Source organism: Stenella coeruleoalba (assembly GCF_951394435.1).
Source record: "Stenella coeruleoalba genome assembly, chromosome: 3".
Classification (NCBI taxonomy): Eukaryota; Metazoa; Chordata; class Mammalia; order Artiodactyla; family Delphinidae; genus Stenella; species Stenella coeruleoalba.
In genome coordinates, this window is record NC_137148.1 from 19,259,809 (window position 1) to 19,287,210 (window position 27,402).

Below are 27,402 nucleotides of genomic sequence, written 5' to 3' on the forward strand. Positions count from 1 at the left end.
TGAGAGCTTTGTATCTTTGTTAAAAGAAATTTTACTGACATCAGTTTTTTGAATTGTTCCATGTTTTGGTGCCCTGGATATTTTTACATCTGGGTGCAGAGCACCATGGTAATATACCTGTTTTCTTCTGGGAGAAACAATGTTACACACAAATTGACATTATAAGAGTCTATGTGGATGACAAGGTCTGAATATTGATTTGTTTAAAAGTATGTGTGTTTACACTAATATCAGGATATTTTCCTACCCAGTTTTAAGACCAATGATATATACAATACAACCTTCCAACACAAAAAGGACCTGCCGATTCAGGAAAAGCCTATGGTTTTCCAGCTATGCCTGTGACAGAGTGGAAGGATCCGTTTAAATTAATAGTGAAGAATGACTAAATCCTCCAGATATAAAATGTGTTTGACAGTGAGCTTTTATCATAATAAAAAGTGATAATTTGGTCTTGATTTTTAAAACAGTGTCTAAATCTTAAAAGGTTTTGAACTGGGTGAAGAAGACTGTCAGATTGTTCCTCTAAAATTTCAACACTTGGGGAACTTGAGATACAGAAAATGAATCAAATGAGGGACTAAATAGTTTTAAAAAGAACTGAGACTTCAGACAAGGCAGTACATTTCCTGATTTGATAATGCTCTGAATACAGTACAGCTTCACATCCTAGGAGCCTATTGATAATCAATACTTCTGCTCTTTGCTTCTTCTACAAACTTTATCTCTGCATTGCTTATGAAAGCATTAGGCTTAAGTAATATTCCCATCTGCTTTATCTTTACTTTGTCATTTTTCTTTCCTGTTCTCCTGTCATTTTCAGGAAAGGTCAATCTTTTTTTCTACCATTTTCGCTTAAAATCAATTACCCTTTTTTAGCATTTTAAGAAAAGAACTCATGGCTGAACTTTTCTTTTAATTTATCTTTGTTGTCTGGCCCAGAACCTTACATCTTTAACAAAAATCTGTATTTTGTCTTGTAAGTTCCCCCATGGAGAAAGGGCATCCGTAACTTATGGCTTTTTCAGAAGCATCTTAATGCTCAAACAAATCCTGTACACCTTCATACCTTAGTTGAATAATCCCATCAGTGGAATATTATTTCATCTTAACAACATGCAAAGTACATACAACCCAAAATTTATATTCATCTGATATTATTGATTCAAATTACATAAATCAAACATTGATAAAACTTCAAGATAATAATGTTATCGATTCTATTTGTCAGAATCCTTAAAATCCTTGGTTGCATATTTTCTTTTTCAACAATTGTGTGCATGTTGCTTTTGTTGGGGTCTAGGGAGTATAATTGTCAATCATTTATAACAAATAACTTAACTTTAGGAGTTTTGTTGTAGTTACTCTTGCTGTCCCTCTTCTCTCTCTCTCTCTCTCAATCTCTGTCTCAAAGACACTAGAGAAGTGAGATGAATCCAGTTCTTCAATCTACATGTACCCAAACTTGAGGTATAAATATTTAAAGGACCATTTCCCCCTCCATCCTGAATGGGGTTGAGTCAGCTTTCCTGCTTCCTCTCTGTTTCCTAAGGGTTATTTCCCCCTCTTCTGCTTCACAGTTTCATAGCCCTGTGGGAACAGAGGTTAGGGTGAGGCTTCCTGTCGGCTTCCTCCCCTTTTGCAGGCACCAGACCCTGGTTGTTGGCTCCACAAAGCTGTTCAAAAGGATTCTCTAAGTTAACAGAAGTCTTCCTCCTCCCTAGGGCAGTCTTGGTTGAGGTTAGTTTATATCTCTAGAGACATGCTTCGTGTTGGCCTCTGAGAATGATTTGCCTTCATTCCTTTCATTTGCTCAACAGTGCCTTTAAATGTGTTTTATGCACTTTAGTAAGCATTTTTCTACATTTCCGAAAAAGAGCATTTTCTAGGATATGGGCACTGCCTTATTGTCAGAATTGGGTGTCTCAACTCACATATTTACACAAATCTATAGAAGAAGATCAGCATGGTGCTTACATTGGGAAAACAATCACTTTAGAATATCTGCAGTTCTGTGTTCTCATCTCACCCCAAATTTTAGATATCTGAGAAGGTTATCTCAAATTGTTTAATAAGACGAAACTATCTTACAAAGATAACCCCAAATTGCCTAGTACAATATAAGTTTTTCCTTATTTGATAGGTGTCATTAACATTTAACAAGTTAATATGTATAGACATTATGAGGTTCATCAAATACACAGTAGCATTATTTCTGTAGTAAGTCAAAGGGCAATTTATATTTATATATATGGTTATATATATGGTTCTTTAATATGTGCAATGTTTAAGATAATTTATCATACTAGGTAAAAATCTAATAGATTAGTTCTGTGCTTCCAACTTAGAGGATATAGACTTGTGGTTTTAATTTATAAAAATTGCTAGTAGGTTTTTAGATGATATTTGATGATGCCATTAAACATAGTATTCAAAAAGAGAGTACTTTATCAGATTAATATGAGTTAGTAAATACTTGTATTTACTTGTAATCTTACTTGTAAGATTTAACTTTCAAGATGTTGGTAAGATTTGCCTTTTAAAAAAAATTATTTACTTTTGGCTGCCTTGGGTCTTTGTTGCTGCACGCGGGCTTTCTCTAGTTGCAGTGATCGGGAGCTACTCTTCGTTGCGGTGTGTGGGCTTCTCATTGCAGTGGTGTCTCTTGTTGTGGAGCATGGGCTCTAGGCGTGCGGGCTTCAGTAGTTGTGGCACGCAGGCTCAGTAGTTGTGGTTTGCGGGATGTAGAGCACAGGCTCAGTAGCTGTGGTGCATGGGCTTAGTTGCTCCGAGGCACGTGGGCTCTTCCTGAACCAGGACTCAAACCCATGACCCCTGCATTGGCAGGCGGATTCTTAACCACTGTGCCACCAGGGAAGTCCAGATTTGCCTTTTAAGATAGGTTTTAAAATAAGATTCGTAAGATTTTCTGCTCTTAGAAAAAGGAAGCATGCAAACGAGGCCCAAACATATTAAACAAGTTTAATTAGTTAGTTTTTCATGAAGGCAAGTTCATAAAAATGAGGGAAAGCAGAAGACATTACAATGAAAATCACAGAATTGATTTCTGATGCTGACAATAACATGTGCTTTTTCTCTCTGGATCTGTAGTTATTGCCCTGTTTTTGCAATCTTGGACCACATATTATGAGTAGAAACTCTGATGATTTTCAGGAAACAGAAGTACGAAACAGCATTTAGATTCCTCTTGTATGTATATATTAAAAACTAAAGATGTCGACTGAAAAAAAAAAAGCACAACGTGAGAGTTGTGAGTTAAATTTGGGGCAAAATGAGGACTATAGCCTGGGAGATAGCATTTCAGATAGCTCTGTGGAACTGCTCCGAAGAGGTAGGGAGGAAGGCCAGTATATATGTGATTTTGGTGAAGGCGGAGTACATGCAATCAAGCACATATTTTTTTGCAGAAAACTTCTGCTGGTGTCGTGAAGGTTACGGTTAGTCATGAGGAGCAGATGTCACCATGAAGTATTTTAGTGCTTATCTAGATATGAGGAGATGCAAGAATTGGACTCATAAAATTGTCTCCTGAAAATATCTAACTATCTGAAGACCTGTTCTGCCAGTTTTTCCCAGAGCACGGAGTGCCTCATTCCTGATCTCCACCCTGAACTCCTTTCAGGGGGTGTTGAAGGTCAGCAGCTGCAGCGGCTCATGATTTAATCCTTGTAGATGGCAGATGGCAAGTGCCAATCTGTAGGTGACAGATCAGAAAGAGATTTGATGCAGATTCCATCATTACTCGTTTAATTAATTTATTATCATATTTTAAACCAGTATCTTAAACTCTGATATCATTTCTGATATTATTTCACAGTCTTCACTCAAGCTAAAGCCATATATATACTTAGCAGCATGCATTTGGTTATTTTATTTTTTAAATGTATTTCTTCGAAATGCTTTAAATAAAAATTTAATAGTAAGAATATACATCATGATGTGTATTTGTATTTTACTGACCTTAAACCCTAACTGGGATTCTAATTTGGCAATAAAAGTTTTACCTCTTGCATTTCAAGCTAGTCCAAAACATTGAGTTGTGTTAAATGATATACTGCACTATCTCACATACTCATTGTTGCCCTGTATGAATTTTGCTGAGATGAACAAACTCACTTGCAGAAGCTCTTTATGTTAGATTCATGTATTGAGGCAAAACTTGAGGTTATTTCTTTGAAGTGTGGGAGATGTCTTAAAAATGAAAAATAACATTTTCTCCAAAATATTTAATGTATGAAAATCTAAATGCTCTAGACCACAGCTGTCATTTTTTTTTCCAAAGCCATGGATTGAAGCAATCTGTGTTAAAATTATATATCTTAATGGGCATCATGGAACATAATGCTAGAATTTGCTTTAAACTTGTATTCCATCTACATCAGATTTATAAATTCCACTGTTTTTACATCATTTCTTCACTATACTATCTAGCTATTGGGATCCTTCACAGAAACAAGATCAACAGAACACACACACACACACACACACACACACACACACACACACTTGTGCAATAGAAATGCAACAGCACTTCTAGAATTGGAATTATATTGTTTATGCACTACGAAAAACTGCCATGTATTTTGTCCAGAATGAATATAATATGAAAACCCTCATATTTGAGGATAGTTTACTGTATGCCTGAGTACTACATAGGTTATATTCTCAGAATATAAAAATATGTGTATAATTAAGAAACGTGTTAATAAACAAGCTGAAACTTTGTCAGAGCTGGTGTTTTACTTCAGTGGTGCTATGGAGAGGCACTTGTAGAATGCCCCAGACTTGATAATTGCACAGTATGTGGTCCAAGAAGAAAAGCCTGAAATGTTAATGTAGACACAGTAATTATGCTTCTGAAATATAAGCAGGAAAAATTAAATCTCAACAATGTCCAACATTGAAAAACCTACCTTAAAAGCCCTCTAAGTCTTTTTCTTAGGTGAAGAAAGTTCAAAAAGACTTAATTTTGTTATTTAATTCCTGTAAGCAACCACAGACTGTCATAGATTCCATGTTTTTCTTCAAGGCCTGAATGAATATTCTTTTTTTAAAAATAGGGTTTAGGGGCTTACCCGGTGGCGCAGTGGTTGAGAGTCCGCCTGCCGATGCAGGGGACACGGGTTTGTGCCCCGGTCCGGGAAGATCCCACATGCTGCGGAGCGGCTGGGCCTGTGAGCCATGGCCGCTGAGCCTGTGCGTCCAGAGCCTGTGCTCCGCAACAGGAGAGGCCACAACAGTGAGAGGCCCGCGTACCGCAAAAAAAAAAAAAAAAAAAAAATAGGGTTTAACTTGTGAAACTTAAGAACCAAGTAGTCACCAGCTAACTCTTCAAAGTACATTTAAATGATTATTTAAAAAATAAAAGTTCATTAGTCATGGCTGAATTCACAGAAGATCCACTAGGTTACATAGGAATGAGTATTTTAGGAAACAAGAACTCTCCAACGCTGATCCAGATCATCAGAATACTAGCTATGAGATACCTAAAGAAAGGAAACACTACAACTACAGCAAAAAACAATTGCACGTCACTCTGAATATTTCCCCAACCTACCTATGTAACTTCGAGTTCTTAATACTAGTGTTAAGACTTTTAACATTCATTTAATTGAATTGAAATATCCTATTTATTAAAAATGCAAGTGGAATACCTCATGTAATGTATTAAAACTTACTGCAGTGAAGCCCTTTGTGCTCACATAACTTAAGAATCACACAATAAAAACAAAGCTGTGTTCTAGGACTAATTTTATATCTGGGCTATAGCCGTATACTTAAATAACATTTCCATCTGTTCCAGGCTGTAAAAGTTGCTTGAGTTTAGCAAAGACAATCCAGCAACATTAGCACATTCTTAAATCTCCCTTAGATGGGTCTCAATCCAGCGATGGCCCCCTTATCTCTGTCTATAATAGATTAATATTTAATCCATATGTTGTATTGTTTCAGTTGAAATGTCCCTATTTTAGTGAAAGCTAGTATATGTATGAAGACTTTTAATGCAGAATATCTTCTGTTAATTTAAATAATGTAAGAGTAATAAAACCACTCAGACACATGGAGAATAATGAAATATAATGTTGGGTTGTGTTGAACCACTACAGAATAAAATGAAAGTTAAGTCGATACAGTAAACACTGGATTTCATTGGATGCCTAAGATGTTTTTCTTTCCTCCTGGGGGTGAGTTTGCACTTTTCTCCTCACTTCCCAGCTCCGTGTTGCCGGGAGCAGAGAGAGGACAGGAAGTGACAAACTGTTTTTACCGTTTGACTTCTCTACTCTCAGGCAAACTGTCTCCCACATAATAAATATGTAGATGGACTAATCAGATCATAAACTGATGGCAAAGTTCCCCTTTTACTATGCAGAGAGGCAGGATCTCATATCTGACCTCCACTTGAAAACTGTGAATAGAAAATGAGAAATGTACACCAAGTGTTTTTTAATACTAATATTAATTCAAATTTCAAAATATTAATGCACTCATTCTGATTTTGTGGGCATTCATTTAATGTAGTCAGGTTCACAAATTCAGTTGGGTACTTAATGAAGATCACTGCATTGTTTTTTTCACATTGCTGTGGACAACCCTAATTATAAATGATAACAGGAAAAAGTCCTGTAGTGTGGAAAAAATAAAACCACATACATTTAGCAGTTGTGGAGGGAGAATGTCATTAAATCAAAACGGGTATTAAAATTATCATGAATATTACTAAAATTTATAGCAGTGCAAATTTGAGCCACTATTACCGAATATAATAAAATAACTGATTTAGGGCTTCCCTGGTGGCGCAGTGGTTGGGAGTCTGCCTGCCAATGCAGGGGACACGGGTTCGAGCCCTGGTCTGGGGAGATCCCACATGCCACGGAGCAACTGTGCCCGTGAGCCACAATTACTGAGCCTGCGCATCTGGAGCCTGTGCTCCGCAACGACAGAGGCCGCGATAGTGAGAGGCTTGCGCACCGCGATGAAGAGTGACCCCCGCTTGCCACAACTGGAGACAGCCCATGCACAGAAACGAAGACCCAACACAGCCATAAATAAATAAATAAATACATTAAAAAAAAAAAAGAGAGAGAATAATATTAAAAAAAAATAATAACTGATTTATATTAGCATTTTTTTTGCATGGTTTTAAATTATAATAAGTGCTGGGAATCTGAATTCATTTTTCTGCATTGATAGAAAGATAGAGATAAATATTCTAATAAAAGAGGTTTTTGTTTTGTTTTGTTTTTGTTTTTTCGGTACGCGGGCCTCTCACTGTTGTGGCCTGTCCCGTTGCGGAGCACAGGCTCCGGACGCGCAGGCTCAGCAGCCATTGCTCACGGGCCCAGCCGCTCCGCGGCATGTGGGATCTTCCCGGACTGGGGCACGAACCCGTGTCTCCTGCATCGGCAGGCGGACTCTCAACCACTGCGCCACCAAGGGAAGCCCTATATTAGCGTTTTGATGACAGGATACAACTTGTTTTGTCAGGTACAAGTGATTATTTAAGTTGTTCAAATAGATTAGAAGTAAAATAATTACATCTGGTAGTTGAGGTTTTATTTTCTACTTATTTAATCACAGTAATTTTAAAGTATAATGTTTAATCAAAGAATAATATTAAATAGGAAAGTTCAAAGAAGTAAGGAAAGAAATTTAAATAAATAAAAGATGGTTAAAGAGATTGTGAAAGATTATTGGACTTCATTACAGGCAAAGATTTTAAATTGCATAGTATGGTTTACAGGTAGGCCCTTTTTAAAAAAAAATCATCTCATTATTCCTCATTTTCTGTATAATTTTGTGCACGTTTTAGTGCACAGAATAAACATTATTTTATTTGATTTATTCCAAAATATGTATTTATTTCAATGAGACTGAATCATTGATCTATTTTTGAAAATATAACCTGTAATAACATATTTAAATCATAAATCACCAAATTCTTTGATTATTTTCGGTTTACTTACTAAGATAGAGTATATGTATATATGTAATCATTATTATTTGCTGTCAGTACAATTTAAAGTACATCGTTTTTAGAATAGGTTAAGAGCCTTCAGGCTAGCTTAACCCAGTTGCAAAGAAAATTTTATTTTAACTATGTAAAACATTGAAATAATTAAGAGTAGTTGAAATAAAAATACCCTTGTACATGAACTTAGCCATATATATGTCTCCCAAACTACATTTCAGAACGTTTTAATCTTATTTGTGTTGACTTATTTCCTGCTGGATTAAAACCACCCTGGTCCCTTTTGAGAAATAAACAAGGATGGATAGGCCTTTTTCTTGCAGTAGAAGATGCTGATGTGATGAGCAGGCTGTTCTGATTTTCCTTAAAAAGGCAGTTTTCCTGGATTCCAAAGTTATCTGTTCTTTATGTATTATTGTTCCTATTTCGCTCTTCTTTTGATTATTTGCTAAAGATCAAATCATTTGAACAAATTAAGATGCCATCATACCTAATAAATATCTTTGATTTACTTGAAAGAAAAATACACAGAAACAAAAGCCATGCAAGCAAGTTAATCATTCATAGCCTACCTTGGAGTGTGAACAGATGTTTTAATTAAAATTGTGAGATAAATTATCCCTTGGCATAATTTAATAGCCATTAGTATAATAAATTACAGTACAAATATTCACTACCATTATTGCTTTCCTTGTTTATTGCAATGAAGACTGCATTTGCTTCAATGACATTCTTTATAATCCTTTGGTAAGAATAGAGGTTATTTTTTTTCTTCTCTTAAAAATGAGCTTTTCTATTTATCAGCTTCTAAGAGGCTCTGTGCTTGTCTGCTTTGTCATCCATTTCTTTTCATAGTCAGTAAATGCTCAGTTATTTTTGTGAGGAGAACAGAAAAACAAAAGAGACCACTAATGCTAATCATTTTTCTAGAAATATGATAAAATAAATAGTCCTTCCTAACTCTTTATTTCAACTTAGATTTTTATTGCACTGAAATGAGAAGCCACGCTATCACTTGCAGAAGACATTAATTCTTTTGTTAGAGCTTGGCCGGGGGCGGGGGGGGGGGTTGGGGGGGGTGAGGTGGGTGCCGGTGGGAGGATGGTCTGTTTGTCAAAGTTGTCTTTTTTTTTTTTTTTTAATTTATTTATTTTATTTTTGGCTGTGTTGGGTCTTCGTTTCTGTGTGAGGGCTTTCTCCAGTTGCGGAGAGCGGGGGCCACTCTTCATCGCGGTGCGCAGGCCTCTCACTGTCACGGCCTCTCCCATTGCAGAGCACAGGCTCCAGACGCGCAGGCTCAGTAGTTGTGGCTCACGGGCTTAGTTGCTCCGCGGCATGTGGGATCTTCCCAGACCAGGGCTCGAACCTGTGTCCCCTGCATTGGCAGGCAGATTCTCAACCACTGAGCCACCAGGGAAGCCCCGTCTCTTTTTTTTTTTTTTTTTTTTTTTAAGAGATACGTAACAAGTGATTCTGATAGTATTAATAGAACAATTTGTTGTTGAGGGTTCAGTTTTTCTATGTCAAAAAATCATAGAATCTATTTGAATTCTGTAATTACATAGTTAATAAGAATAATATCCAGAATTAGCGTTTGTCTATAAAATACAGAATGACTTTATATTAGAAGGGAATTTTGCTTACTTTGGAAAAAAGATTAGAAGCACTGTACATGTTTCTAATTTACTTCCTAGCCCTCTTTAATATGACTACATCAATACACATTTTATGCCAATGTTCTGATAGTTTTTGTTTTCTAATTTCATTTACCTCCATTAATTATTTATATGTAGCTTGTCTTGTAAAATATATTTCTTATAAGGTTTAGAGACTGCTTTAATTTTTATATTACGAAAAAAAAAAAAAAAACAGAATACTCCAAACGTAGTTTTCAGGAACTTGGGAGTGTCTGTGAGAATTTTTACATGATATATAACAACTTAAAGAAGACTTAATTCATTATACTAAAATGTTCATAAAACAGTAGAAATATTAATATCACTTTAAAATTTTTTTGAATTGTCAAAATTATTTTACATGTATTACCTTTGCATTATATAATTCATTTTCAAAACATGACAATACATCCTATGAGTTATAATCTTTAAATAATTGAAATTAAATCTAATACTTTTAAGAACATTAATCAAAATGTTTATGCACAGCAATGACCTTTGCTATAGGTTAAAAAAATTACCCTATGAGTACTTATTTGTTTAGTTAGAAAGATGAAAGCATAACAAATGCTTATTAAATGCATGTTTTGCTTTCACGATCATAATCCTATTTGTAAACCCTAAGTAGTTCCGGACTTTGAGACTTGCAGGGATTTGCAGGCAGAAAACTTATTTCAGAATGCTCTCATGATCAACACTTGGAGGTGGTACAAAGGGAAAAGGACTGGAAAGAAGTTAAAATTATACTATGTTTCAGTTGCATCCAAGGTTTCAGTCCATTCTATGGGAGCAGTAGAGCTAGGAGGGCACATCAATATTCTTTCAACCTGCGGTAAGAGGATGGGGCTTTAAACCAGGTCTCCACATCATCTGGTTGTTGGATCCCAGCTGCTCTGAAAAGTTTGCCTTGGACAATGCAGCACACTTCAGCTGAAGGAATATCTAGGGGTGGGATTCAGCTGAGAGTTACCCATGCCGTTGCTTCCAGCAGCTGGGGGAGGAAGCACCTCAGTTATTTGGGGTGAAGTAGAACTGGGTGGCATTTATTTATATGCATTACACTGCAAATGACTCATTAGTATCCCACAATATTTTTTAACTCCCTATTACATCAGTCTTGGCTTGGGCTTTTGTCCTTTTAAGCTCATGAGAACGGTTCCACTTCTATGCATTGTGTCAGCAATTCAGATGGAATGTGGAGGTAGGCAAATGTCATAGACTTGCATTTTCACCTTTTTTGAACAATTGAGTTTCATGCCATTATCCCCTCTACTGTAAGTGAGTTCGAAAATGCAATTACTGATAAATAGGACTATAGCCAACACAAATTATATTTCTCTTTATAAGGAGGATGAAGACAATGGATATTGGCTAGGCAGTTAGGATAATTTAATTCTTCCTATCACCTTTTCAGATGTTTCTCTTATAAATAACAGTGATCATTCATAAAGTGTTCAGTTTGAGGAAATGACAATAATTTTACCTTTCCTAGGGAAACTTGAATGCTTATATCATACAGATATTTAATTTTCATACAGCATATGTTAGCTCTCTCTATATATATTTCATAAAATTATATGACTCTCCAATGTTATATCTACCATTCCCACTAGATTCTTGCTAAAGATGAATGTCTTCAATGTCTTTGATACTATCACAGTGTGTATTTTTATAAATTGTGCCAGATAATTAAGAGGGTTGGGGGATTTCCAAGGGATCTGGCTCTCTTTTACGAATATACAGAGAACTCACACAGTTCCTCAAAATGATCTAGCAATTAAAGTTGTTTTTCAGCCAAGATGCAAACAAATGGTGATAATTTGTGGCTGAAGTTTTCTGAAGTTTTCATATCACATTTTATACAACACACTTGGAGAAAGAAATTAGGAACCTTTGTCCAGCCTGATGATATGTGCGTCCATGATGAAATGTGATCATTTTGCTTTTTATTTCTTTATTTTTTAATTTATTTTTACTTTTTGGCTGTGTTGGGTCTTCGTTTCTGTGCAAGGGCTTTCTCTAGTTGCTGCGAGCGGGGGCCACTTTTCATCGCGGTGCGCGGGCCTCTCACTGTCGCGGCCTCTCTTGTTGCGGAGCACAGGCTCCAGACTCGCAGGCTCAGTAGTTGTGGCTCACGCGCCCAGTTGCTCCGCAGCATGTGGGATCTTCCCAGACCAGGGCTCGAACCCGTGTCCCCTGCATTGGCAGACAGATTATCAACCACTGCACCACCAGGGAAGCCCTTGCTTTTTATTTCTTAAGCAATTTGTAATTAATGGTCTGTCTATAGCATAGATCTAATTTTGGGATCACAGCTACTATTTCCTTAAGTCTTCTTGGTCTAATAAACACAATCTGATTTAATTTATTTTCCCATATTTCTGGCAAGTTTCTCAAAGAGAAATTTCATTGGTAAACGTTGTGAATTAGTTGAGCATAAAATCTATTGAAAGTTAGGGGCGTTTTTTTTGTTTTGTTTTGTTTTTTGCGGTATGCGGGCCTCTTACCGTTGTGGCCTCTCCTGTTGCGGAGCACAGGCCCCGGACGCGCAGGCTCAGCGGCCATGGCTCACGGGCCCAGCCGCTCTGCGGCATGTGGGATCTTCCCGGACCGGGGCACGAACACGTGTCCCCTGCATCGACAGGCGGATTCTCAACCACTGTCCCACCAGGGAAGCCCTAGGGGCTTTTATGAATATTTTTTCTTTAGATAGTTGTAATAATTTTACTTTTACAACTGTGCCAACCACTTTGTAAATGTCATGACAAAATAATGTCACCCTTTTTGGAATTCTTTAATGTTACTTAACCACCTGACAATACCCTTATGAATTTTATTTTTCAGAGGTTGAAATACAGAGTTAAACTATAGCAAGCTTACATATTCATATGAGTCTACAACAATTTTAATAAATCAGAATACAAACAGAAAGTGAATACGTGAATCAAAATTTAAGACTTTCATAGGTACATTATATATAATTATATAAAACTTTGGTAGAAAAGAGCTACATAAGTTTGTAACTTCACAAATAATTTTCTGAAAAGGTGTGGTTTTTGCTCAGAGTGTTTAACAATTTTCCATAGCTTTCTATTTATACAAGTTTATTACCAAAGTCCACTGCAACTGTCGGCCTACTTTACTGCATCACCCACCAGAAGTGAGTGATTGTCACGGATGAGCTCCAAAACTATCTGTTAATTAGTTTAAATATCTATTGATAGCCTATCTTTAATAATGCTGCAATAAAAATATTACTTATAGTTTTGAAGCTCAAGGACATTTCATAAGTTTCTTTACCAAGTGCCTGATGCTGACTCTTTCAAGGGCCTGATCCTACATATTTCACCAGGCATCCAAAATTCTGGATTAAATTCTTATACCATTAACACTAATTCATCCATGTCCTCTAGATTAGATTAAATGAGTAAATTGGAAGTCACAAGTCACTCAAGAGATATAATACATTAGTCACATTTTTTGTGTGGATGTCAGAAAACTGGCTCTAAATTCAGACTCTTTATGGATTTTTATAAAGAGACACTATATGGATTCTGCCCCAAGGAAAAAGTCCTTTCAGATTAATTAGTATATCCACATTGGTTAAGTTTGATCTTAAAATTTGACTCTGCGTATGTGCGTGTGTGTGTGTGTGTGTGTGTGTGTGTGTGTGTGTGTAAAAGGTTTCAAACATACACTGCACAGAATCCTACACCTTGGGGTTTTGAAACATTAATATTTTCATGTAGTATCTGGAGGAAAAAATGTACTGGTCGAAAAGATAGAATACATTTCCCAAATTATATAAAGGACATTTTTTTTTCACCGAATCAAGAAAGAAAGAAAAATGCATGTGCTAATGAAATACCAGGAGTTATCTTTCAAGAGTTTGCAATATAACAGTTACCAAGCCCACATTTCAATCTTGGTTTGCTTATGTAACCCATCCCACATGGCAAAACTTTATTTTACTATTTTCAAATAAGTATATTTTTGTTAAGATCTCTGAATGCCCAAAGGATTTTTAAAGTTTTATCACAATGAAAACAGCATATTTCTGTAGTTGAAATATTTTGATCTTGGTTTGTTTCATTATAAAGACTAGAATCTAATTTTAAATTATAATAAGTGCTTGGAATCTGAATTCATTTTTCTGCATTGATGGAAAGATAGAGATAAATATTCTAATAAAAGAGTTTTTTTGTTTTGTTTTTGTTTTTTCGGTATGCGGGCCTCTCACTGTTGTGGCCTCTCCCGTTGCGGAGCACAGGCTCCAGATGCGCAGGCTCAGCGGCCATGGCTCACGGGCCCAGCCGCTCCGTGGCATGTGGGATCTTCCTGGACCGGGGCACGAACCCGTGTCTCCTGCATCGGCAGGCGGACTCTCAACCACTGCGCCACCAGGGAAGTCCTAAAAGAGGTTTTTAATTGAATGACATGCTAATTGTTTTGATATCAGAACATAAAGATAAACTTAAGTTCCTTAGAAGCAGACACCGTTCTGTCTTACTTGTTGGTCTTTCTTGATTACATAGTAAAGTGCTTGACATACCATAGACAATAATTACATGTTAGGCTGAGTAATAGTATTTTTGAATTAGATTACTCACTCCCTTCAGAGTCTTTACATATGTCAGGAGAAGATGATGTAAAAATAAGTAAGGCACATATAAACACAAAATACTTTAGGAATCATTCCTCATATCGGATACTTAACGTAGGAATTTGTACAGATTATTTCCATTAATTTGTAATTTGGCCATTTTAGTCAGAATGATGGTAAATATGGTCTGTCTCTTCACACAAAATGTCATCCTCAAAGGAAAGAGACAGAGTTCTTAAAAAATTCTTTGAATCTGTTATAACATCCTACTTGTTCTGTCAATAAATGAGTTGAGTAAAACCTTAGGTGTTCGTTTTTATAGCTGTATTAGATTCATTTACATATTTACTTTTAAAATTTTACTTAGTCACTTTACCAAGTCATACATTTCTACATCTTAGATGTAAGGTTGGAAGTGGCAAAAAGAAAATACATAAGGTTGATTGATAGGAAAGTAAACTGTTGGGTTGGCCAAAAAGTTCGTTCGGTTTAAAGACACATTTTTCATTTTCACCAAGGGCTTTATTGAACAATGTATTCCTTAACTGAACGAAATTTTTGGCCAACACAGTATGTTTGGATGACATCAAATTTATGAAACACAGGAAAAGCAAATACTCAAAGCAGTGTGAAGTAAAGAACTTAATGTTAATACATGCACAGCATTGCTACAAACTATGAATGTCTGAAGCAATGAAAAATACACGGAAGAGAGTTTAGACATTTACAAGTTAGAAAGGCACATTTTCAAATTGCAGTTAATAAACTTAATTTAGACCAAGGCATTTAGCCCATAATGGAGAGACCAGAGATAAGATATTGAAAATGCCTCTAGTAATGATAATATTCTTTTGCAGTTACCAAAGTTATCCAGGAGTACAAGGATAAATTTTGTACATTTTGACAAGTTCCTTGTTACTTTGAATCACATCTCTGTAATGGCACCTTTACATAAAACACACTGTATTCCTGAACATATTTTTAGCACATGATTACACTAGATTACCATATTAAAAAAAATCAGAAGCTGAAATACACTTATTCATAAAATACTAAAATGTGTGTTGAAAAAGGACCTAATTAAATAACCTAAGAGAACTAGAAATAAAATAAAAACTCTTTTGTTTTCACTCCCATCACATGTTTAGTCACTGTTGCATGACCAGTACAGCAGAGGAGTCCCTAACTCCCCATTTAATCAGAGATCCTAGAAAACACAGCCTGAAAAAGAAAACCCAACATCATAGGACTCTGATTTATTTTGTCTTGCAAAGATAACAATCGATTTTACATTTGGTATTGGCCAATGGAGCCTTGATCGGATTTTATTTGCAAGACTCCAATTTTCAATTTAACTGCTTAAAAAGTAAAGAGACCAGAAAACCAACCTTTTCTTTTGACTCACTAGATGCAGAATGCAAGTTTTGACTGATTACCTGAAGCTTAAGAATATGAAATTCATCTGTGCATTTTAGCTATGATTCAAAATTCAAAGAATCAGGGTGCATGGGAGTTTCAGAAACATTATTCAAAAGGTGAGTTTGGCCTGGGTTTATTTTATGGACAAACCTCCAGGTGATATATGTAATGTAGGTTAGGAGCAAGCAATATCTTCTCTTTAACTATTGGGTAACTAAAACATAAAGTGGTAAATTATTTCCTACAGTTCACTTGATGCAGACAAGAACCTCTAACTCTCTTCCACTAGAAAACAAAACAAAACAAACATGCATTATATTTCTAGCTATTCTACCCTCTCCCAACTAGAAATCTCAAAACTTATTTTTTTAAGATAGAGTAATTTGGCTCATTCACAGTTAAAACCCAAATAATTACAGTATTTTATAATAAATTATTGTCAGAAGAGTTTGTATAATAACTGTTAATAGTTTTCATGAAAGACTCTATGTGTGTGATAAAACCGACTTTTCAAGTGCTGAATTCCTTTATTATATGTGATTGTTAATTTTATGTGTCAACTTCACCCGCCATAGGGTGCCCAGATTAAACATTATTTCTGGATGTGTCTGTGAGGGAGTTTCTGGATGAGATTAGCATTTGAATCAGTGGGCTCAGTAAAGTAGTTGGCCTTTCCCAATGTGGGTGGACATTATTCAATCCACTGAGGGCTGGAATAGAACAAAAGGCAGAGGAAGGAGGAATTCACTCCTCTTTCCTTTCCCTACTGTTTGTGGTGGGACATTTTATTTAATCTTCTCCTGCCCTTGGACTGGGATTTACACCATCGGTCCTCCTATTTGCTGGATCTTAGGACTCAAACTGGTTTATGCCACAGGTTTTCCTGTGTCTCCATCTTGCACATGGCGGATCGTGGGGCTTCTCAGCTTCCACAACCACGTAAACCCCTTCCTCATGATAAATCTGTCTTTCATTCATTTATCCATCTCTCTATCTATTTTATTGGTTCTGTTTTTCTGGAGACGCTGAATAATACAATATGTGTATAACTAAAACTAAAATTAAAGTAAAATGTTTGCAATCATTACCTTTAGATAATGAACTTACCTTTTTTTTTTTTTTTTTTTTGCTTTATGCGGGCCTCTCACTGCTGTGGCCTCTCCCATTGCGGAGCACAGGCTCCGGACGTGCAGGCCCAGCGGCCACGGCTTAAGGGCCCAGGCGCTCCGCGGCACGTGGGATCCCCCCAGACCAGGGCACGAACCTGCGCCCCTTGCATCGGCAGGCGGACCCTCAACCACTGCACCACCAGGGAAGCCCAAGCTTACACTTTTAACAAAGATTATTTCTTTAACAAAGATTTTCAGCTATCATCATTTTAAACTACTTCATATTCTATAAAAAAGTCCATTAATTAAATGAATAAATAATAAACTAATAAAACTTCTGCTAGACAATATAAGAAACATAAATCTACATAAATATGTTATAATTAAGAACAGAAAAAAGCTAACGGGTTGTTATCAGTACCTACAAATAGAGATGTATTTATAAGAAATAATGTGTAGACAGGTAAAATATGAATATGCCTAGAATGCCACTTCTAATGCCACCACTGTACTGAGAGAATTTGCATATCAGAAGACAAAATTGTATGCTGGGAGCCATTCATCCAAATACACTTTGTCATTGTTTTCTTCTTGTTGAAGTTTGGAGGTTAGGAAACGAAGAAATTGCTGACTGCTCATTCTCTAGTCCTATGGAAACAATTTTTCCATTAAGTTATAGATTTCAGGCAAATTGGCTTTTAAATATTGGAATGTGAAGTTGTTGATTCTCTGCTACAAATGTTTCTTGGCAAATCTATCGAACACCTTTCACAGAGTTCCTCAGATTCTTTTAACTTTGCCTGTCTTCTTAACTGTCAGCCCCTTTCTCCATTCCAGCTACTGGCATAAAGGACCCAAATTCTCTAGCTCCTTTCAGAGGTAATTGAAAGGATATTTAGCAGAGCATAGGATCTGGCCTCCTGGCTACTGGCAAATGCACCAGCTAAGGCAATCCCAGAAAAGTAGCATTAATTTTCTCATAGGACAATTTGAATAATATAGCTTTGGAGATCAGACGGAACAGGCAAATGAACAATCTCTTTTTTCCTCCCTACATTGGACTAGTTGAAGTATCATCAAATACAAATATCATCAAATACCAGACTATCATCTCCATACAGTCTGGCTTGTTGTATCCTGGTGGCTAAGTAGCTGAGGGTGCCCACCAGCTGTGTCTCTTCCAGATTCAACAGGAAGCAGTGGGTAGTGCAGTAACACATCACCTTGTATTCTCTACAATCCAGCTTGTCTTACGTCCTTTTCCCTTTCTTCTACTGTGCTGGAATTATTTTTTTTACTAATTTTGGATTATTGCTGATTCTTCATCTCAGGGTCCATTGTCTGGGGAACCTGGGATAAAATAGCATATAGTCCCTGGATATACGAAATCACAAAAGCTTGTTCCGTTAACATACTCCTACTTTCCCAACACCTTACCTGGAGCTTCATCTACATGATCTGTGAGTGTGAAGCATTCGGAGTACGACATGGAAAGCTATGCCTCTTCTCCCAAAAGCTTTGTCCCTTAGTTCTATAATACCATTTCTCATCACTGGGCTTAACTAATAAAATCAAGAGACCCATGTTTACTTGCCAAACATTTATTGAGCACATGTGTGTGCCAGGCACTATGCTAGATATTAAGGCACAAAAATGAATACGATATGGTACCAACTCTCCCACACCCCAAACATACTGTTTATATTTTTTCAAATACAAGAACAAACTGTGGCACAGATTTTTACCTGAATTACAGTAACAGTGGAAAAGGAGTCAGAGAATGTAGAAACATTAATGATATTTTAGGAAATAAAAATGCAAGATGTAAGTTGATTGTTGTCAAAGATGTACAGTAGGAGGGATCAAAGATAGTTTCCAAAATGGCGATTGTATTGTCTAGGTACACAATGTTGTCAGTTGAGTAGAAATACAGGTTTCAGGAGGGACAACTGGAACTTCTATTTGGACACTTTTCTACATGAAGCACATTTTGTCCCATCCCTTTCAAGAACTGCTTCTCCGCTTGCCTGTCTCACCTGAGATTTCACTTCTTCGGGAAGCACTTCTTTGAGTTGCAAGGTCCTCCTTCTATATGATCTCAGAGTGACCTCTATTTCTCTTTCTATAGCATCTCCAAGTTTCAGTGCAATTATATTTTTAATATCTGCATTTCCTGGTAAACTGAGATTCCATCAGGAGGATACTTGCACCTATGTTATTTATAACCTTATAACTGTGGCAGCACTTATGTAGACACTTTAAAATATTCAGTGAATGCCCATGTAAAGCTGTCCAGAATTCTCATAGTGAAATCATGATCACAACAAGTACCTTAGTCCATTGAGGCCGTGGCCCTTGGCTCAGTTCTACAGAGCTGTTCAGTCACATTTAGAGTAACTCTTTTTTTTTTTTTTTTTTTTTTTTTTGTGGTACGCGGGCCTCTCCCTTTGCTGAGCACAGGCTCCGGACACGCAGGCTCAGCGGCCATGGCTCACAGGCGAAGCCTCTCCGCGGCATGTGGGATCTTCCCGGACCGGGGCACGAACCCGCGTCCCCTGCATTGGCAGGCGGACTCTCAACCACTATGCCACCAGGGAAGCCCTAGAGTAACTCTTGATCATCCAGCCTCTGATCTCTAACACACTTTTGTGAAAACCATTCCTAAATCAAGTATGCTAAAATGTTATACAATCTGTAACGAGCACCTATCGCAAAGTCCTGGCCTAAGTTAAGGATTCGATGAATATTTATTGAATGAAGGAATATAGACAAAACAGTATATACCTGTCTTAAACTTCCATTTGTAGCCTATGGGGTCCCTCAGATTTCCTTAGTCCATCTGAACAAAGCAGAGCTCCTGATCCTGGTTGACTCACATAATACACTGTCTCAGCCCCAACTGGTGGTTCAATCACTCTTTCAACCACCCAAAAGTCAGATGATCGGCCCAGGATGGAGACGTATTTTCTAGCTGTGAAAACACAATTGTTTTATATTTGTGCCCAGTGTTAATGTCAAGCTGGAGTCTGCAGAACCCAAGAGATCCAGGCATATAATCTAGAGTTTATAACTTTCTGATGTGATTTTTGAATGCACATATTTATATTTTAATAATTATCTGAAATTAACATATTATGGAATAAGAAAGAGCACTGACCCAGAATTGCCAATTTGTGATTGCATTTGGCATTTACAATCGCTTTGTCACCAAAAGCGTGTGAATTGCAGATTGTAGAAAGCTACTTGGAAAATAACAGGGAGATGGCAGACTTCATATGTACTTAAGGCAAGTAAAGGCTATGGAAGGAAGAGATCATCAATCAGGATCTGGAAGAAGGAGGGCCTTTGCTTATCAGCCAGTCTCTCTGAACAAGGCAAAACTCTGATCCCGTATATCACTTTTAAAAATTCTGAGTTCAGAGATAGGTAGCCTTTCAGAAGCAGATTTTGGACTCACTGACCTTAGCAAAAGAAGGATGTTTACAGGAGTGAGGCTCTTGCTGATTGGCTGATTTTCTTGATCATGTGTCTGTCATTTATTAGCTAGCTTTCAGAGGTGTGTGTGGAGAGCTGTCACTGGGATGGGTTTATTTTCTGATCTGGTCTTTAGTTGCTACTATACGTATTGAATAATCAGTCATTTCCATTCTTTTTTTTTAAATTAATTTTTATTGGCATATAGTTGCTTTACAATGTTGTGTTAGTTTCTACAGTACAGCAAAATGAATTAGCTATATATATATATATATATATATATATATCTATCTCCCCTCTTTTTTGGATTTCCTTCCCATTTTGATCACCACAGTGCATTAAGTAGAGTTCCCTGTGCTATACAGTATGTTCTCATTAGTTATCTATTTTATACATAATATCAATAATGTATATGTGTCAATTCCAATCTCCCAATTGCTCCCACTCCCCCCTTCCCCCTTGGTACCCATACATTTGTTCTCTATGATGTCTGTGTTTCTATTTCTGCTTGCAAATAAGATCGTCTATACCATTTTTCTAGATTCCACATATATGCATTAATATATGATATTTGTTTTTCTCTTTCTGACTTACTTCACTCTGTATGACACTCTCTAGGTCCATCCACATCTCTACAAATGACCCTATTTCGTTCCTTTTTATGGCTGAGTAATAGTCCATTGTATATATGTACCACATCTTCTTTATCCATTCTTCTGTTGATGGACATTTAGGTTGCTTCCATGTCCTGGCTATTGTAAATAGTGTTGCTATGAACATTGGGGTGCATGTGTCTTTTGAAAACGAAGCAACTGAAAAAGGATTAATCTCCAAAATATACAAGCAGCTTATGCAGCTCAGTATCAAAAAAACAACTCAATCAAAAAAAAATGCATGGAAGACCTAAATAGACATTTCTCCAAAGAAGACATACAGATGGCCAACAAACACATGAAAAGATGCTCAACATCACTAATCACTAGAGAAATGCAGATCAAAACTGTGAAGTATCACCTTATCAAAAAAATCTACAAGCAGTAAATGCTGGAGAGGGTGTGGAGAAAAGGGAACCCTCTTGCACTGTTGGTGGGAATGTAAATTGATTCAGCCACTATGGAGAACAGTATGGCAGTTCCTTAAAAAACTAAAAATAGAACTACCATATGACCCAGCAATCCCACTACTGGGCATATACCCAGAGAAAACCATAATTCAAAAAGTCATTTCCATTCTTGAAATGAAGTATAGAAACATTTCTTTTTCTCATCAACCCTAGTTTTCCTCCCAGCGTCAGGGATGGAGTTTCATAACTATTGTTGACTCTCCTTTAAGTTGATGTCTCATTTGAAGGTGACTGATTTTCAGTCTGAGTGCTGATAAGCATGATTTCATTCTATTATTATTATTATTATATTATTTGTTGTCTCTTCTGTCAGGGTGGAGCCTGAAGCTTTTAAGCCTTTGCACAACAGACATTCAATTACTGAGACATATCACAATGACTCAAATTATTGTAAGGAGGGACGGAAAAGTGCTTGGGGTCAATGCTTCAGGATTTCCCAGGCTTGACAAAGAAGAGAGGCCTTGAAGCCTCACTAAGGTTATCGTAGGTAGCCAGGTCACCTTCCTTTTTTAGCTTAGGTGTGAGTGATTTAGCTTAGGTATGAATTGAATGTTCATATTCATCAGCAGTGTTAATCCAGGTACCACATGCATTTTAGCAAGTTTGTTCTATTATCTGTAATCACTTAAGCTAAGGAATTTAAATCAGTTCTTGTGTCCTTAAAGAATTTGATGTAGTATTTACTGTCAGGCAAAGTGAGACTAATTTTTGAAAACCACCTGAGTTTTCCAAATCCTATTTATGAGCTTGTTTTCCTCGGGATTCTGTTCTACCAGCTTACATGTATACTTTCGGGAAGCATTTCACCCTTCAGTCTATTTGTAAGAAGACACAGTCTACTGAGGAAGGTCAAGATCCATATATTTTACATAATTTAACTATTAACATCCTAGAACAATTTGTCGTGGCCTGGAATTGACATCGTTGAGATTGTGTTGCACAAAAGAGAAAGGAACTCAGGAACCACAAAAGGTAAATACAGAAGTCAGTGCATTCATTCTGGGTGTTGTTAGAAAACAGTCCCTGTTACATTCCAAGCATATTGGAATTAGAAGAGGGGGTTACAGCCCCCTCTTCCAGGGTAAGGGCATTGTGCTTAATTTATGTATTTGCCGCAAAAAACAAACTAACAAAAACATTATTTTTTCATTGCTCACAGTAAGGTTGCAAAGATTTTCTCCTATTTATTTCCCTTCTATGAGTTTTATGTATTTAATATTTAAATTTAGGTCTATAATCCTGTTTAAGTTAATTTTGGGGTATGGTGTGAATTAAGGATCAATGTTTATTTTCTTCCATAAGTATATCAATAGTGTTAGCACTACATGTTGAAATGGCTTTTCTTCCATCATCATAGTTTCTTGGTACCTCTGCTAAAAATCAATGGACCATATAGTTGGGGGTCTATTTCTGAACTCTATTTTCTTCCATTAATTGTATATTCATCTTTTCACCAATAAAACACTGGCCTGATTTGCACAGTTTCATAATAAATATTGAAATCAAGTACTGTCATTCCTCCAATTTATTCTTGGTTTTTAAAATCATTCCAGCTATTCTAGTCAATTTTCAAGGAAAAAAAGGAAGACTCTAGGAATTTTGATTGGGATTTTTTTAATCTTTAAACAATTTGTTAATAATTGATATTTTAATGGAATTGAATCATTCAATTCAACAACATGGTGTTCCTATCTCTCCATTTATTTAAGTCTTTGTTCATCACAGTTATGCAGCTTTAACTGAAGAGAACTTCATTGTCTCTTGTCACATTTATTTCTAAGTATTTTGTGTTTTGGTATATTTTAAAAATAATTTTAAAAATTTATTTTTCACTTGTTGCTAGTGTAATTGATATTTTATACATTAACTTTCCATCTTGTGACCTTTCTTCCTTCCTTCCTCCCTCCCTCCCTTCCTCCTTTCCTTCCTTTTTCCTTCCTTCCTTCCTCCTTCCTTCCCAACTTTTCTTGACTAATTTATATTGTGCCTGTACTATACCCATGCACTGTGCTTCTCGTAAATCAGAAAACCCGTATTTTAATTTAGCAGCCAAAAGGACATTCAAGTAGTGCTTGAAACTGGGTAACTGGAGGGATAGTTTTATACTACTTTATGTACAATGATAGACATATTCTTCTAGGAGTAGAATTGACTTCAGTTAACAAATAATCTCAGGTAAGAAAGTTCCCATAATTTTTCTCCTATTGTTTATTTAAAAGATAGTATTTCAAACAATATATTTAAATTTTTTGGACAATACTTTTTTTTACATAAAGTAATGAATGATAGAAAGTACAAGAAAATAAAAGAGGGAATCAATTTTGGGTATTTTCCCTTTCTCTTCTAAAAACGTCTTCTTGCATTGTGAAAATGTGGTGTGAGCTTCATTTTTCTTTAAAAGTTTCATGCTGCAGTCGAAAGTAATTTGCATAAAAGACAGCAGGTAAGAATATTTTGCAGCATATTTTTCCTTCGTACAGGAAGAGAAAGAGAGAAGGAAAAGAAAAGAAAATCATTAAAGAGTTTACGAGGTCGTTTCTGAAACAAAGTTGAACATTAAAAAACAGCCCTTGGCTTTTGATGGAAAACACTTAAAGTTATCCAGGTTCCATGGAATGCATTTAAGGCAGTATAGCAGATGGGGTGTTGAGTAACATCTTGAGTTAATTTATTTTTGAAGTACACAATGAGTTTTTATGATATAATTGAATTAGAGAGTCGCAGGGACTATCTTTCTCCTGTTATTTTATAGTTAACTTGTAGAAAGTATCAGACTATTTGTGGAATTATTTTTATAATATGTCGGCTATACACTTAAATCAACATCAAGCATATAATTTTTTTAAAATGTTCTCTTTGGTTTAATTCTGAGAAGAGACAAAGACAGTGAATTATAAAGCGGCTACTGTGATGTTACTGAGCCAACCAGCTTGTCTGGCATTGAACAAAGTTTTAGCTGATGTTATGGCAGAATTTAAATTTCTTATTGTATTTATATATTAACTAGTAAAATGACTTGAATTTTTCATGAAAAATTAGAAGTACACCTTCAATCTGTTCTCCAGCTTCTGTTGTGTAGAGACAGGGAACAAAAATTTAAGTTAAAAATTTAACTACTTGAAGCAAATTTATTAATAAAATAGAAGGAGTGTGAGGGGTGCTTAAAATCTCAAGGGTGCCTACTTTCACTTTCATTCTTGATAGGGAACAACTGGAATAAAAATATGAATAAGATGATGGCATATTGGCAATCATTTTACCCATGATTTGTCACAGTATGTGTACTTTCGATAGTTCTATTGAAAAAAATTTATAATTTGAGAATGCCAAATAATACTGACCAAGTATATCTTGAGGAGTGCTTTTCTCCAAATTCAACTTCATATTTTTTGTTGCATTTATAAAAAACATAAAACAGTATATTTTCTTAGAATAAATTACATTAAAATCCTGTAACGCATTTACAGAATCTTAGAAGTCCAAAGAAAAACTGTGAAAAAAACAACATACATTGCTCTTTTTTGCCAGTTATGTTTTAATATCTCCTAAGAAGAGACTTTGTAGCTGAAAATCTGAATGTTCTTTGTTCTTTATCTGCAGTCCAATTTTCCATTGTATTCCCAAGACAGAAGGTTCTTCCTGGTGTACAGAAGTTATCATGAGACATCGAGTAGCAGAAGCATCTATCATAACCACTCGGTAGATCTGAGGATGACAGGTAACTTGTCAGCGTGCACTCTACTTTCCTTCTGCTGTTGCAGCCTGGCAGCTTCTGTACACTCTTTATTGCACAGGTGCTTTCTTTTGGCAGACGTGTTCAGATAATAGAACAATCCAATGAAAACATCAGTGAAACTCCCTGACAGAACATTTGCTGCTTTGGAAACATTTGCACTTACCAAATAGCAAGAGCATCTCAGGCTATGAAACAGTGATTATTTGAGTTTCATTCTTTGAAAAGCATGCAGGATTTATTATTGGGAAAATGCACACATTTTTAGATGATTTGTAAAATAGTTGCCCAGTTAAATCAAGGAGAAGTTTGAGTTTTGAATCCCATGATATCAAAGAAATGTGTTATCAACTTGTCATTCTTTTCTATTTAAATTATTCCTAAAATTATAATAATCTATTCTAACATTTAAAAAATTCCATATCATGTAAGTTTATGCCAAGTTTTGTTATAAAATGCAAAAAATAAAGCCACACTGGCTTAAAATAATGGAGGTTCATTTTTCTATTAATTATCTGTCCGTGGGTCAGCTGTGGCTCTGCTCCATGTCAGCTTTACTGTAAGATACAGACTGCAGAGTGGTCTTACCTGGAACACATTCAGTCTTCTGGCAGAGAGAAAAGAGATACCCAGAGGATCTAAAACTAACTCCCAAAACTTCTATTGGGAATTGGTATATGTTACATTGCCAATATTTAATTGGCTAAAACAAATCACAGTGTAAGCCTGGTGCCACTAAATGTTGCCGGTATATTTATTCTTCCAAAGGGAAGGGCATCCCCAGACTCATATGTAAATATATGGTCTATGGAGAGAGAAGTGTATACAAATTCCAGGAAAATATATACATGTTTTAAGGTGTAGATAATTATGTAGTTGCATGTAAGTCAAACAGCTGATATCTGATTCTGAACCTCAGCTCTGCCATTTACTTGACAAATGGCATTATCTATTCTATCAGACTTTCACTTGATAAATAAAATCAAACAGCAATGACTACTACAATGTTAGATTAAATCCATTAAATTGTGTGACATAGCAATATATATATATATTTTTTTTTTCCTGTTGTATTTTTGAAAACCAAGAAACATGCTTTTTAGAATAATATGCCATTACTGCCCTTTTCAGTTGAAAAGAGGTGTTGTTTTGGTTGAACCTTTGACTGATTTGAAAATAAATTAATGAAACGTCACATATAAGGCCTTTTAATCAATATAGACACTTGTCTGTTATCAATATGCTTATATCATGAGGTATGGCAAGTAGTATGTGTATCAATAGTTACACACACATACACATTCCACATATATCTACAATTGTAAGTAGAACTGTTGTCTCCTTGGTGCACATAAAACAGAGGAGATTGGAGCTGAGTTGCCGCAATAGTCAGAGAGCATTCCTTAGTTATTTTGTAGGATAGAAGGTAGTAGGTATGTCACCTTACTAATCAATGGACTTAGCAGGCTGGTTTTTTTGAAATGTACAGATTTAACTTTTCTTTTTATAACCTTGTGAAAATTTGGACAGAAGGATGCATTCCCATTCTTTTATTCTTGGTACAATAAGAAATGAATAAGAAATGAATCACCTAATTTTACTTTTTTTGAACAATAGCTCATAGAAAGATCTTAAGCAGTCTGTTTATCATTGTCATATTTATTTGTAAAAAACCTCCATTCAAAGTTGTTCTTATACCAATGTTGGATTAGAGCTTTTCAATTTTATCCTGAATCATTTCTAAAATCTGATACTGGAATTACATTATTATGAACTTTGTACATATGTCACCCAGCTTTTTTCACCCATTCTTATCCAGTTTCAGAAAATTCACTCACACTGTCACATCCAGGAACTTCTCTTTATTTAAAAAACAGAATAGTGTGTAGGTATCATATATGATTTCTTTTGATTAGATAAACACATCATCTATAAAATGTTCCTTTTTTTCAATATAATAAAGTAGTATAGGGAATAAGATGAAAATATAGAGATTATTCTTCATTAAAAGTGTTTCTGTTAATCACCCCATCTCTCTCTTGGCTTCTATTCAGAGAAGGACAGAAAGAAGGAAAGGGAGAGGGATAGGGAAAGAGAAGGGAGAGAGAGAGAAGAAAAGAGAGAGAGAAGAAAAGAGAGAGAGATGAAAAGAGAGAGAGAAAGAGAAAAAAGAGAGAGAAGAATATGGAGGAAGAAAAGAAGCCTGAGTGTTCCCCATGGTTCTTATTTCAAAGTGCTAATGATGTCCACACATATCATGACAAGCTTGAGC

At 36.0% G+C, this 27,402-nt stretch overlaps 1 long non-coding RNA gene across 2 annotated transcripts in view; it reads left to right on the forward strand.

The window, feature by feature from the left end:
* The window catches only part of LOC307183813, a 187,412-nt gene that overhangs the window by 108,348 nt on the left and 51,662 nt on the right, over positions 1-27,402 (forward strand). For both annotated transcript variants that reach the window (XR_013827615.1, XR_013827616.1), the window contains exon 2: positions 24,998-25,115. This is a non-coding gene — a long non-coding RNA (uncharacterized lncRNA). The remainder of the gene's footprint in view (positions 1-24,997; positions 25,116-27,402) is intronic.